Consider the following 16,016-nt stretch of genomic DNA (forward strand, 5'->3'; position numbering starts at 1 on the left):
GAAGGAAGGAAATTTAATTTTGTTTACCCAAAAAAAAATCATTTTTTTGTTCATGTTTTTGTTATAAGTTGATCTCCACGAAAGTAGGAACAAAGATAACCTCATGTGTTGTAGGGAGAAGGTCTTACTCCTCAGGCACATTACCTGTGTGTTTTTTCAGAAACATCCTGAACTAAAGATTTTATTTCTGCAGACACTTACACAGTGTAAATTCCTATTCTGATGCCATGTTTCCTTCTCTAGTTGAAAATAGACTCCAATAAATCTACATCCAAATCTAATTCTTCTCAGATGTTCATGTTTTGGCATAAAATGCCCTAGGTTGCTGGCTTCAGAATGCCGATTTTTGGCATTCGATAATCTTTCAGAACTAATTTGTAAAAAACACCCAGAAGTTAGGGAAATCATATCTTTGAATAAGCAGAGAGATCTCATCTCTTTTTTATTGACAGTGCTTTCTGTTGGTGGTCATCCAGGCTGCAAATAAAGTTGTTCAAATATTTGCTCATTAGTGAATAAAATGATATTAGTATAATTCATTCCCATTTCATGTTTTTTGAGATTCAAAGCAAAGCTTTTCTTAATTCCAAACTCTGAAGATTTCATCTGAGGTTTCCTAATGCTATTAATTTGCAATAGTTCAGGTGTGAGGAGATGAAGGCCTGAAAGTGGTGGAAGTATCAGAAGAAAGAAGGGACCATATTTGAGAGATGTTGCAGAGGTGAAACTGATAGTCCTCTGCAACAGAGTGGATAAGTGGGGGCAAGGGAAGGTAGTGAAAGATAGTGAGGAATTGAGGATAATGGCTACGTTATGAACTTGGGGTAGAGGGAAGCTGATGATGCCCTAAAAGTAATAGGGAAGTTTGGAAGGGGCAGGGTCTAAGGGGAAGATGATGAGTTTAATTTTAGACACATTGAGTTTAAGATGACTCCAGGACTTCCATTTTAAGATGTCCAGAAGGCAGTTGGAGTTGCAATATTGGAAGTCAGCAGAAAAGTTAAGGCTTAACTGGATAAGTAAGATATGAGAATCATTAGCAAAGAAATGATAATTAAATCCATGGGAGCTGATGAAGTCACCAAGTGAAATAATGAAGAGGGAGAAGAGAAGGCCTAGGGGAGAGCCTTGTGGAGTAAGATAAAGGAAGCTCTAGGAGCATGTCAGGAAGTTGTCAGCTTTATAGAACACACATGCATATCTACATATAGCACTACAATCTGTGAACATTTGAAGAAGGAACATAGAACATGACAGGTTGAAGAAATAAAAAAGCTTCTCCGTCATTTGTATTACATTGGTGTGATAAGCTGAAATGTGTACTGCTGGCAAAAGGAAAATTTCCTTGGAGCTGTAAGTTTGTCACTTTTCATACCAAATCAAGATGAAAGAAGAAGAAACTCTGATGGAAGAAGCTGATTTTGATATCTTGGGAGTCAAGAATGCCAAACAACTTGTAACTCTTTAAGAGCAGAGGCTATGTATTTCTTTGTCTCCCCTCTTCCCTGACACTGCCCTTCCTCTCCCCTCACTCCCTGCCATGCATAGTGCTAGTCAGAGAATACTAAAAAAAAAAAAAAAAATGCTGAGCAAATGTCAAAAGAATAAACTCTTTAAGGAGGCAAAATGAGAAAAAAATAATGTTTTGTTTTTGCTTTCTCCGCACTACCAATATCTGGTAAAAGAGACAATTGATAAACTTAAACTATTCTTTAAAAAAAAAAAATCCTTCTGTTACTAGAAAAGAATACTGCTGAAGATGGCCCATTAGGAAAAACCCTTTAGCAAGAATACCACAGAGGAGGGTAATGGGAGTTTGTTTTCTCAGGCAGCCTTCGGGCTCCCAGGAAAGAATTTTTTGCTCCTATTTATAGGTTAAAAAAATGTGTAAGGATAACAATATTCAATGACCTTAAATATGAAAAACTTTTGTTTCAACTGATTGATCCTCCCGGCAACAGTCATGAATGTGAACAGAAAGCCAAAACAGTATTCTTGTACTTTGGATGCTATATGTCAGCCTTGCCCAGAAGATGAAGTCTGGCCTAGAAAACCTTTTAGACTCTTCCAATTATTATCTTTTCACAAAAACACTTGGTGATAGGGGGATTTCTAAAATTAAAAAAAATCATATCTACATATGGGTGAAAAATATACATATGTATATTATATATACAAATATATATTATATGTCATGTATATAATATTGATAAATAAACATATATACATATATTATAAACTATATAATAATAATAGCTAACATTTACATAGCACCTACCATGTGCCAAATACTGGGTTAATCAATAAACTGTTTACACAGGGAGAAGTGCTCTAGTCTATTGGCTCTGAGTCTCCTGACAGTTGTCTTACCTTGGGGGTACCACTTTTGTTGAATGCAAATGTTTAGCTGGACAATATACTAGCCCTATGCCAGGAAATTGAATCTCTTCCATTTGAATTGTCTTAGGAAGATTCTGAAGATCACCTGGCAAGATAAGTTACCAGACACTGAGATCCTTTCTCCAGTTGAGCTGCCAAGCATTCAGACTCTACTGCAGACAGTTCAACTCTCATGGTCTTGGCCACGTTGTTCAAATGCCAAACTTACATTTGCCTAAAAGACACTCACACAAGGCAAGCATTCACAGGGAGTCAGAAGAAGCAATACAAGGACATTCTCAAGGTCTCTCTAAAGAACTTTAGCATCAGGATATAAAACTGGGCATATCCTTACAGCATACCCATACAGCAATACCGCTTCTAGGTCTGTATCCCAAAGAGATCATATAAATTGGAAAAGGACCCCCATGTACAAAAATATGTATAGCAGCTCTTTTTGTGGTGGCAAAGAATGGAAATTGAAGGAATGTCTATCAATTGTGGAATGACAGAACAAGATGTGGTGTATGAATATAATGGAATACTATTGTGCTATAAGAAATGATGAGCAGGAAGACTTCAAAAAAACCTGGAAAGACTTACATGAACTGATGCTGAGTGAAATGAGCAGAACCAAGAGAACATTATACACAGTAACAGCCACATTGTGTGATGACTGACTTTGATAGACTTTTCTTAGCAATGAAAGGATCTAAGACAACTCCAAAAGACTCATGATGGAAAATGTTGTCCACATCCAAAAAAAGAACTGTGGGGTCTGAATGCAGATCAAAGCATATTATTTGCTTGCTCTCTCTTTTTGTTGTTATTGTTGTTTCTTCTTTCTTGTGGTTTCTCCTATTGCTTCTAATTCTTCTTTTCAACATGACTAATGTGAAAATAGGTTTAATATGAATGTATATGTTGAACTTATATCAATTTACATGCTGTCTTGGAGTAGAGGGAGGAGAGAGATGGGGAGAAAATTTGGAACTCTAAATCATATGGAAGTGAATGTTGAAAACTAAAAATTAATAAATAAGTTTATTATTTAAAAAAAGAACTTTAGTATCACTTGTAAGACAAAAGAGATGCTGGCATAGGCCCACCCAACATGGCAAGCCTGCATTAAAGAAGGTACCATGCTCCATGAGCAAAGTAGAATCTCAGTACCACAGAGGAAACCTGAGATGCACAAATCTAGAGACATCTCCATCCCAAATGTATAAATGGTCTATTTGTGTACAACCTGTGGTAAAGCCTTCTGAGCTCCTTTAGGACTGATCAACCACAGTAAAAAACACTGTACCTTGACCCCAACATTGTGATGTCATTGGTCCTCTTTGAGTACACAGGATGAATGACAACTGTGCTAAGCATTTTACAAATATTATTTCACTTAATCCACTTTGCTAGGTAGATGCTATCCATTCTTACTCCCTTTTCACAGTTGAGGAAACTGAGGTCAGGAGAAGTTAAATGATTTGCCGAGAGTCACATGACTAGTAATTGTCTGAGGTCACATTTGAATTTAGGTCTTCTTGACTCTAAGCCCAACAATCTATCCACCACCTCCTATACACATACATATAGGTATATTTATACTCACACACACACACACACACACACACACACACACACACAACTGAATAACAGTTTGGTGTATATGACACAGCACTGGATAGTAACAGAAAGACCTGTTTTTAAGTCCCTCTTTGACACAAAATGGATGTGTGATCCTGAGTAAGATATTTAGACTATCAGTGTCCCAAGCAACTGTCTAACTCTATTCTTTGCCAATTAATTGCCAAATGGAATCTGTAATTCACTGGAGTTATCTACAACAACGGAGTTATAGGTTCAGACACATACAGAAGCACACACTGTGTGATGGAGGGGGAGAGAGGGAAGAGGAATGGCAAACAATTATGTCCCCTTTCCAAGCTGGGGGGAAGCTACAATCCTCCTATATTGAGACCTTACAATGACTGACACTACCCAAACTGTGATGTAGAGACAGAGTGAAGCTCAAAACAGCACATCCTGGGAAACTCCTGGCTGGAGGGGAATGTGGCTATTCAAGTGAGGTTCACCTTCTACCTGTTTGCATTAAATGACTTTTTTCTCTGAAGATTCCATTTGTCAAACTGGTTTAATACTCTCCCCTATGCCTGAAATGCTTTCCTTCCCATATCCACCTCCTGGCTTCCCTGGCTTCCTTCAAGCCCTGGGCAAAAATACACCTTCCAAGAGAACCCTGCCCCCTAGAAATATGTATATAGTTAGCTTATACAAGATTGTTTGCTGTGTTGTCTCCTCCATTATATTATAAACTCTTGAGGGCAAGGACTCTCTTGAATTTCTTTGTATCCCTAGAGTTTGACACATGGTAGGCACCTAATAATAAATGCTAATTGACTGACTGACTTCTTAGTTAAAAACACACTGAATAGGGACTTGAGGCAAAGTTTTCAATACTCCCAGACCTGAATTATCACCACAAACTAGTGTGGACAGAGATTAGATAATGATGGGATGAATTCAGAAACTGTCCAGTAATAGGGGCCAAGTGGTGCAGGAAAATCCTGTGTATGAGAATGGTGTTGACTGGTTTATTCAACCAGTGACACCTAAGGTTCTACATTAAATCCATGTTTAAATAAACTGTTCCTCAATTTTAAGTTTTCAGTTATGATTATTGATTCCTTTCTCCCAGAGTAAATAAATTGGATGTAGCTGGCAGGTATGGTAGAAAAAAAAAAGTATAAGGAGTGCAGCCAAGATGTCAGAGTAAAAGCAGGAACTCTTTTGAGCTCTCCCCCAAACCCCTCCAAATATTATTAAAAAATGACTCTAAACAAGTTCTGGAGCAGTGGAACCCACAAAAAGGCAGAGTGAAACAAATTTCCAGCCCAAGACAACCTGGATGGTCAACAGGAAAGGTCTGTTGCCCCAGGCTGGGAGAGGAGTGTAGTTCAGCATGGGCCACACCAATGGCAAAGACTGGGGCCCAACAAACCTGGAGCAAACCTCAGGGGACTGAATCAAGGGAAGCTGTGGCAGTTTCCAGACTTCTCAACCCACAAACGCTAAAGAAAATTTAGAAGGTCAGTGGGAAAGGTCTGTCGGACCTGGGTGAGAGAGAAGCACGGTCCAGACCTATCCCTGGTACAGTCTCAGGGTGTGGCCATAGTGGCAGTAGCTGCTTTTGGAGCTCTCAGTCCAAAGATGGTGGGGGGAATCAAGTGGCTGATCAGAGAGGGATTGCAGGGATCTCTTTGCTGGTGCTGAGGCAGGATTCTTTTACTTTTACCTTGCTTGGATCTGGGTCCCAGTCCTGGGGCAAGGAGGAGCACTGGCACAGTAGAGCTTGTGGCAGCAGTGGAGAGGGAACCGTCCTCTCATTTCAGGGCAGAAAAGAGTGTTTGTTGGTTACTCACAGATCGGTGCACAGGCCAGGAGAAGAGTAAACACCTCTCCTTAGATCATGCCACCTTGGAAGAACTGAAAACTTACACGTCCCTAGAAGTAGCTCTGAAAATAGCTGCACAAAAGCCCTGAAGCTTGGGACAGCACAGCCTACACACCGGAAGCAGAGCCTACCTTAACAAAGAGTTAAAAAGTCAAGCAAATGGCTGGGAAGATGAGCAAACAAAGGAAAAAACTCAGACTATAGAATCTTACTTTGGTGACAAGGTAGATCAATGCATACAACCAGAAGAAGATAACAAAGTCAGGGCTCCTACATCCAAAGCCTCCAAGAAAATATGAATTGTTCTCAGGCCATGGAAGATCTCAAAAAGGATTTTGAAAAGCAAGTAAAAGAAGTAGAAGAAAAATGAGAGTGATGCAAGAAAATCATGAAAAATGAGTCAACAGCTTGTTAAAAGAGGCCCAAAACATGCTGAGGAAAATAACATCTTAAAAATAAACTAGACCAAATGCCAAAAGATGTCCAAAAAACCAAGGAGGAGAAGAATGCCTTAAAAAGCAGAATTGGCCAAATGGAAAAGAAAGAGATCCAAAAGCTCACTGAGGAAAATAATTCCTTATAAATTAAAATGGAACAAATGGAAGCTAGTTCTATGAGAAACCAAAGAATTATAAAACAAAATCAAAAGAATGAAAAAAATAGAGGACAATGTGAAATATCTCATTGGAAAAACAACTCACCTGGAAAATAGATCCAGGAGAGATAATTTAAAAATGATTGGACTACCTTGAAAGCCATGGTCAAAAAAAGAGCTTATATATATCATATTTCAAGAAATTATCAAAATTGCTCTGATATTCTAGAACCAGAGGGTAAAAGAGAAATTGAAAGAATCTACTGATCATCTCCTGAAAGAGATCCCAAAAGAAAAACTCCCAGGAATATTATAGTCAAATTCCAAGAGCTTCCAAGTCATGTGGAAAATATTGCAAGCAGGCAGAAAGAAACAATTAAAGTAGTGTGGAAGCACAATAAGGATAACACAAGATTTAGCAGCTTCTACATTAAGGGATCAGAGGGCTTGGAATATGATATTCCAGAGGTCAAAGGAGCTAGGATTAAAACCAAGAATCATTTACCCAGCAAAACTGAATGTAATCAATGAGGGGAAAAAATTGATATTCAATGACATAGAGGAATTTAATGCATTCTTGAGAAGCCAGAGCTAAATAGAAAATTTAACTTTCAAATACAAGACTCAAGAGAAGCATGAAAAGGTAAACAAGAAAGAGAAATCATAAGGGACTTATTAAAGTTGAACTGTTTGCATTCCTACATGGAAAGATGATATTTGTAACTCATGAGAACTTTCTCATTATTAGGGTAGTTGGAGGGAATAGATATAGACAGAGGGCACAGGGTGAGTTGAATATGAAGGGAAGATATCTAAAAAAAAATAAGGGATGAGAGAGGAATGTACTGGGAGAAGGAGAAAGGAAGAGGTGTAATGGGGCAAATTATCTCACATAAAAGAGGCAAGAAAAAACTTTTACAGTGGAGGGGAAGAAGGGGGATGTGAGAAGGAATGAGTGAACATTATTCTCATTGGATTTGGCTTAAGAGGGAATAACATACACACCCAATTGGGTATGGAAATCTATCTTTCCCTACAGGAAAGTAGGGGGAAGTGGATAAGAGAGGGAGGAGTGATAGAAGGGAGGGGGTAATGAGAAGCAAACACTTTGAGGAGGGACAGGGACAAAGGAGAGACTAGAATAAATGGGGGCCAGGATAGGATGGAGGGAATTATAGTTAGTCTTTCACAACATGCTATTATGGAAGTGTTTTGCATGACCATACATGTATAGTCTATGTTGAATTGCTTGTCTTCTCAATAAGGGTGGCGGGGGGAGGAGGGAACAATATTTGGAACTCAAAGTTTTAGAAACTAGTGTTAAAAATTGCTTTTACATACACAGGCAAAGGGGTATAGAAACCTATCTTACGCTATAGGAAAATAGAAGGGGAAGGGGATAAGGAAAGGGGTAGGGGAAATTAATAGAAGGGAGAACAGATTGAGTGAAGATGGAATCAGAATGCAGGAAAATGGTTCAAAGCTGCATGGACTTGAATATTTTATAGGTCTAATCATGTCACGCAAATACAATTATATAAAAAAGAAACTTTGTAAGAATTTGCATTTATCTCTAGTAAATTTTGTTTTGACCTATCAAAAAAAAAAAGATAAAAGACTTATACAAAATCATTAACATATTTGTGCACCCAGTTGCTCAAGAAATAAATATAGAAAAAGAGTTTGTTATAGTAGTATTTTTCTTTCTTCTCTAACTGGGTCTAAAATATTCCACTTTTTATTGAATGTTTATTATTTTTTTCTAATTTTTTTGGGAGATTTACTATCCTATGAATTTAATGGATTTCAAAATTACCCAATCCTTACTACTACCAAGACTTAGAAATGAAATAAACTAGACCAAGAGTTCTTAAACTTTTCTTCTATGGTCCCCTCTGGCAGTATCCTAAAGTCTATGGACTTTTCTCATAATAATGTGTTTATATGCATAAAATAAAATATATAAGGTTATGAAAGAAATCAATCAAATTGAAATATAGTCATATTGAAATATTAAAAAAAAATCCATGGACTTCAGGTTAAGAACTGCTGAAGAAGGCCATATTTTATCTAAATTTTCTATCTTTACACTAACTCAGTGTTCTCTCTGCTTTACACAGAATGAAAACAAACAAACAAACAAACAAACGTTTATTGAACACTTGCTGAATGCCAAATATTGTACTAAGGACTGGGGATACAAATACAAAAGTAAAGATGGTACCTGACCTTTAGGAAATTATTTTCCAGTGAGGTAGACAGTACACATAGGGCATGGTGGCCAGGGAGGGGTATTTTGGAAATGGGAATTTTTAAGAGTGGTGAGTGAGGGGCCCTGAAGGAAGTAGACTGCTACACCTTATGCAGTGATGATGGTACTGTAGATTTGATCTTTGTTCATGGTTCCAGATTTGGATATGGGAGCTGGGAAAATGGAAGAAAGGATATCCTTATGGCAGGCAAGCAATTGTACAGGAGAATTGACTGGAGAGGAAGAAATGAAATTAAGAATGATTGAGGCTTTCCTGAAATAATGAATCTAGGAAAGTTAGTTACCAGTCAGGAAAGTGATGTTACAATGTGGAAGTTTATCTAGGATTTAGTCTCTCATGTAGTCCTAGAGGAGGTGGTCCCAGAGAAGGGAGGTAAATCCTTAATAAATGGTTATTTTAAGAGACAGACATAGGGACTAAACCAGTGATTTATTTCACTGTTGTTGTTATCATTATTCAGTCATTTAGTTGTGTCTGACTCTTCATGACCCAGTGTACCATACTGTCCGTGGGTTTTCTTGGCAGAGATATTGGAGTGGTTTGCCATTTACTTCCCCAATGACTTGCCCAGGGCTCAGCCAGTAAGTGTCTGAGGCTAGATTTGAACTAAGGTCTTCCAGCCTCAAGGCTGAGTGCTCTATCCACTGAGCATACTAGCTGCCTCTATTTCATTAACATATGGAAATCTGATTGAGGAAATTCCTGTTGCCAACACAGGCTGAGACTTGTCATCAAATTATAGTTTCAGCAAGTTGCCCAGGTCAATAGTGAGAGTTACATGACTTGCCCTAGGATTATATAACAATATATGTCAGACTTGAGATTTGAATCCAAGTTTTCCTGAACATAAAGACAGCTCACTAGCATACAGCATTTATCTATGCTTCTTTTAAGATTCTGCTCCAAATCCCAACCCATGCTTAGCTGATTCTTTGTAGGGACCTGGCAGGCTCCAAAAATACCCTTTGCTTTCTGAGAGATTATATGAAGATTTAGAGCACATCTTTTTGACATCATAAAAAAATTCTTAGTGTATATACACTAAATTCTGTGATCCTTAGGAAAGCATTTCCAGGAGTTGTGTCATCTTCTCTTACTATATAAGACTAGAAAAAATTTACCTTCCCTACTAGTACAGTAGAATAAGAAATTTATCTCTGTTTCTAGAGGCTATGTCTCTGCCCGACAATTCTAGAAATAACATAGAAGAGTAAAGATACTTGAAAAAACTATAGAAGTTCCATAAGAATAGAGCAGAATAGAGGAATTGGAAGAAATCCCAAATTACCCAGGTCAAATAGATGGGGTCAATGAGACTCAGTCTGAAGGCATCCAATTGTTGACAAGACTGTCTCTTTAAGGCAGCTCATTCCATTCTGTCAGTACTTTCATTTTTAGGATATTTGCCTTAATGTTTTATTTTATTTTTTCAGCCAAAGATAAGGTTTATTAGAAAATCCTTCTTTGGGCAGGCTCTTAAGGAGTCTGCACTAGCTAGTGGCTAGATTATAAGAATCTGAGCCATGGATAGATTATAAGAATCTAAGCACTTTAATGGAGACAGGATGGACTTTATATACATTAAGACTATGGAAGGGATCTAGGAGTGGCCAAGTAGTCTATGAGGTAATAGAACTCCAGGGACTTGGACCACTTGGCTAAGAGATAATGGAGGATTAAGGGTGGGAAGTAGCCTGGGACCATAGGGAGGTCCACAATGAAAGGCCAGTTGATGGGATTACAGCTTCAGGGGACCGCCAGAGATTTGGCCATGTGGGAAAGCCTGGGGTTTTTCCTTTTTGGGGTCTAGATCCCATCCTCATCATTCCCCCCTCAAACAAATGGGACCCCAAATTCTTTTGGGGTAAGGGGTGAAGGTCTCGGCTTCTGAAACTGCTTCCACTGGCAAGGGGCATAAAGCTGTTCCTGCCTCAAGGGGGTCCCTCCCAAAGAGGAGGTTGACTATCTAGTCTAGCTGGTAAGAATATCTTTATGGCTCAGTGCAAAGCCAGTTCAAACTAATAATTCCTTCAGGTGCTGTTTGTAACTGCACCAGGGAGAGAGATAAGGGTCTTGCTGGGGCCCACTCATGAGTAATTGCTAGGCACGGTGTCCTTGGGCTGGGGAGAAACTGCCAGAGACAGTGTTTCTGAGGCTAGGGAGAAATTGGGGTCCAAGCACAAGCATCCAAACACAAGCATCCAAGCACCCCATCAGGCCCAGATATAAAGCAGGGTCTAGATTTAGGGCCCAACTTTGAGAGGATAAAACATCCTTAACTCTGTTTGGATTCAGATAATTCAGTTTTCCAACCATGCAGTATCAAATCCACCTCATAGCCAGACTCAGGAATAGCCAGGTGGGTAACATTCCTTTTCAAAGGAACATTATGGGGAAACTGAGCCAGAAGGATCCCATCTTAGACTGAGGCTAAAATTGTCCTCTCAGCTTTTCCTGATGTTGACTTCCATCAGTATCACATCCTCTGAGTAGCTTGTGGCATTTTTCTCAGTTGGTAGATTATTGATTATCAATGATCCATCAGACAACTCAAAATAAAATCCTATAAGCTTTTACCTCAAACAACAAGCTTCACTAATCATAGCTTAGGAAAAACTTTTTCCAGGATTTACATCTCAAACTTAAATTTGTCCTGGTATAAAAAGTCAATCATTAGAGATTTCTATATACATGCAAATTCTCAGCAAGCCATACATAACATAAACAAGCTTTTTGGCTAGTTTACACCTTAAAACACTAACCAACAATAGCCAAATTATTTTAGCAGTAACCAAATTATGAAAAGTAGCTTGACATAACTGATACAAAAAGTTCACCAATTTAAAACTTGAAACAAACCCATTACCAATCAGGTGACTTCAGTTTTTTAAAATGCATTTCCAAATTTCTTTACACAGAGAATCAACATCTCATTAACAATTAAAACTACAAACTCAAGTTCAGTGGCTAGCTTCATTACTTTGAGCAGGATGTGCTGAACCTGGGTGATGCTTCCAGGCAAAGGTTTCCCAGGGCCCAAGGCCATTGCCAGTGGGGCCTATGCTGCAGCTGCTGCCCCTTCCTTTCCCAGGTGGGGAAGGGTGAAATCAAAGGTGAGGGGTAAAGGGTGAAACGCTCTTCTATGTGAGAGGTTAACAGATACCCTCTTGACTCAAGGGAAGGGAGTGGGAGAAAGGAGTGACCAGGGTTGTAAGGAGGAGTTTCAATGATCAATCACAAAACCTCCAGAATCTGCCAAGATATTTTTAGTTGTTCTAACTTTTCCCTGTAACTTCCATGAATTAGGATTCAGGGATGTAGAGGGGAGTAAGTAAGCCTCAGGGAACCAAAAAGCAACTGCAGTTTTCCCCAATTCCCTAGCGCCAAGGGAATTGACAGAATTAAGCATACACTTCTGGATAGTGTCCATCCTTGTCCTCTATGCTGCAGAAGGTGTACCCAGGTCCATGGCCTCAAACCGACCCAGTGGACTGAGAGCCTGAGAGCATCAGGCTGAGTGCGTGACAGCCTCCTCACTGTCTGCCCAAAAAGCACCTCCAAGCCTTGGTGCTTGGAGAACAACCCCAACTGCAAAGCAAGAAAGGGGGGGGGAGGAGGCTTAAATACCTTCCAGTCTTGGCTGGAGAAGAACTTGGAGTTGGGTAGTTTTCCCATATGGGGCACCAAAATGTTGAGGTTTAGGGGTTAAGGGGTGCTGGAGCCCCAAAATCATAACATGCGGGTCCTGCCTGAAAGAATTCAACCCAAGCCTTCTTTCTGCCAAAGATAAGGTTTATTAGAACATCTGTCATATTGGGCAGGCTCTTAAGGAGTCTGAACATTAGTGAGCTAGTGTCTAGATTGTAAGAATCTAAGTCATTTGCCCTAATGTTGACACGGAACATGAAACTTTCAGTCATTGCTCCTAGATGATAATCCCTAGTTAGAATCCTAGCTTTTTCTTTTTTTTTTCTTCTTTTTTTCCCCCCCTTTATAGGCAATTGGGGTTAAGTGACTTGCCCAGGGTCACACAGCTAATAAGTGTCAAGTGTTTGGTCTGAGGCTAGATTTGAACTCAGGTACTCCTGACTTCAGGACCGGTGCTCTATCCACTGTGCCACCTACCTGCCCCGAAATCCTAGCTTTTTTCAAAGCCCAACTCAAGTGCTACCTTCCACACTAGACTTTTTCTGCTCTTCCCAAATTGCTTGTGTCTTTCCCTCACAATAAAATAACACCAAGCTAAAACAAAAACCTTGTACTTATTTCATATAGTCAATAAGAATAGCATATTTTATTCTCATAATAATCTTGGGAAGTAAGTGCTATTATTATTCTATAGATGCAAAAGCTGAGACTGAAAGGTTAAACAATTTGCCCAGGGTGAAACAGTAAAGATAAAAGGCCAATTTTGAACTCAGGTCTTTTCCAGGTCCAAACAATCCAGGAGAGAAAAAAAAAGAAAAAGGCAAAAATTTTTGTTCCCCAATCCTGCCCTCTGATAGCCTGCATAGCATGACAACATTTTACTTACTCCTTGAAAGATTCAGGGGGAAAAAAACTGAAGTAAAAATCAAGTACTGTTATTGTTTATGAATTCAGGCTAAAGTTTGTAAATAGGGAACCATTAATATAGTAAAATGATTAATACTGTGTTTACGTTTTAGTTATCAACTAGAATCATTGGTTCATTTTCAACTGAGGTCTCCTCAGTGTTTTAGTATCACTAATAATATAACCAATATAATAACTTAATTTCTATAGTCACTAAAATTTGAGAGGACATAATTGAATTTATTTCATGTTACTTTATAGCAATATATTAGGGAGGCAATGAAAAAAAAACATTGACTTTTGGGTCAAAATATTGTCAGAGGGTCTGTGTGCTACTCTTGCTTTTGTGATTTTGTTGAATAAGTCACTTATTAGTTCTTACTTTCTTCATCTGAAAAATGAAGTGGTTAGACTAGTTGGCCTCTGGAGGCCCCTGCCAGCTTTAAATCTATTAATTAATTTTCACATTCATTTATTTTATTTTTAATTTATGGAACAAAATAAGCATTTCCATAACATAATAAAAAAGATGATTGCATATGAAACTGCACATCTATTAATTACAACTTACTATTCCTTTCAAATCTGTAATAGTTATGTAAATTTCTTTTTTCCCCTTTTTTCTTCCCACCTCACTCTAGACATTGCTACAATTAGACACACATAGGTGTGTGTGTGTGTGTATGTGTGTATTATATGTGTATATGTAAGGTTATTCTTTACATATTTTATGTAAATTATTATTTATGTAAATTTACATGTAAAATATTGCATATTTTTATGTTACATATGGATGTAAATCTATGAATTTATATATACTTTTTGTATTTCCTAGTCAGGCCTTTGGGAAGCAATGTAGCAAAGTAGAAAGAATGCTAGCTTTGAAGTCAGAGGATCTGGGTTAAAATTCTACTTCTGATTCTTATTACCTGTGTGGCCTTAGAAACATTATTGAATAGCTTAGCCCCAGTTTCCTCATTTGTAAATTGGAGATAAAAATAACATCTATGTTAGAAAAATCTATAAAATAGTACATAGCATATAATGTTTTTGTGAGTAACAAATGAGATAATGTGCAAAGCTCTTTATAAATCTTAAAGAAGTATGTAAATATTATTATTATTGTTGTTATTACTTGTGTGACTTTAGGCAAGTTAACGTAAAATTACTGGGACTCAGTTTCCTCATCTGTAAAATGAGGGAGTTGCATGAGCTGGCTTCTGAAATCCCTTACAATTCTAGACCTATGAATTAATATGTTTACTGAATTATTTCTTCCCATTAAAACTATAAACAAGGCTAATTAATAAAAGGTTATTTTCTATTACAAGAATATGTACTTGTATAATTTGACTTCTTCAACAGTGAAACTATATATTACTCATATTTGCCCATGAAAGAAAAGTTCGAGGGTGTTTCTGATAGAAGCAGCAAAGAACAAAATCAGTAGGCCTTCATTATAAATGATGAGCAACTAGGAGTATCCCACCATTAAATTTCTGCCCATTCATGGGTTTCTTTCTAGGAGTCTCATCCCCAGGGTGGTTTAGAATTGCATGCTTGATAACCCAAGTCCAGTCTTGAAACATTTAAATATGATAAAAATCAATTTCACCTATGAAATTCCCAAATGACTGCTACTTCTGATGTACATCAGCCTCCAAAGAAATTAAAAGATAAGTAACATGATTACAATCAGATTAGTGAGACTAGGCAGACAAATGAGATTGCAGTGTTGTTGGAGTGAAAATATTTACTTTCTACTAAGTCAAGTTTACATCACATTAGATGAAAATGAGTATCCAATATATCTACATATAAAAGAGTGAGTAAATGGAAAACTTTACCTTGTGAACTGAGGATGAGTCAGAGAAACTCTTCCTTTGCTGCTGCTGATTAGAGAATCATTTCCCATCAGTATGTTTCATGTGGTGACTTAGAACTAACTGAATCATTCACTGAGATTGATCTGTTATTCAAACCAAAGGAATAATTCCTTTGATTAGTACAACTCAGGAGATTCAAGGAATAAATTCAATGAGGGTAGGGAGGGAAGAAAACAATACTTGACTCTCTCTCATTGTTATGATTTGAGGAAGCTTTATAGAAAATATAGAAAGGGTTTCATTCTAAGAAGAAGGAAATACATTATTTGGAAAATTAAATGATATTACAGACAAGGAGAAACAAGAGGCTCAAGTCAGTTTTTCTTGGCTCATTTTTGACTCTATAAGACAATGTAGGTCTGTTTACCCTATTTTAAAATCAATTTTCCTATTCATGTTGAGAAAAGATAGACTGAAGTTCATCAGGGTTAAGTGTAATAGACAAAGTTGTGTCTCAAAAACAAAGTGTATTAGGATCACTACTACACTACATCTTGTCCCATCTCCAGTTATACTGATTAATATCTAGCCATTGGACTCAGATGGCTCTGGAGGTGAAAGAGGCCGGTGACTTTGCACAGCCCTTCCTCACTTAAATCCAGTTCACTTGCATGTCATGGAATGACCTTCCTGATGTCATGGTCCTCTTTGAGAACTAAGGACAAACAGCAGCCCTACCCATGTTAATTATTTCCTATTTATCCTGTATATAACTTGTTTTATAAATAGAAATATTTATATATCTCTATCCATCTATCCATCTATCTATCCATCTATCTATCTATCTATCTATCTATCTATCTATCATCTATCTATCTATCTATCTATCTATCTATCTATCTATCTATCTATCTATC

Source organism: Vombatus ursinus, unplaced genomic scaffold (genome assembly GCF_900497805.2).
Source record: "Vombatus ursinus unplaced genomic scaffold, bare-nosed wombat genome assembly UNPS02014818.1, whole genome shotgun sequence".
Lineage (NCBI taxonomy): Eukaryota > Metazoa > Chordata > Mammalia > Diprotodontia > Vombatidae > Vombatus > Vombatus ursinus.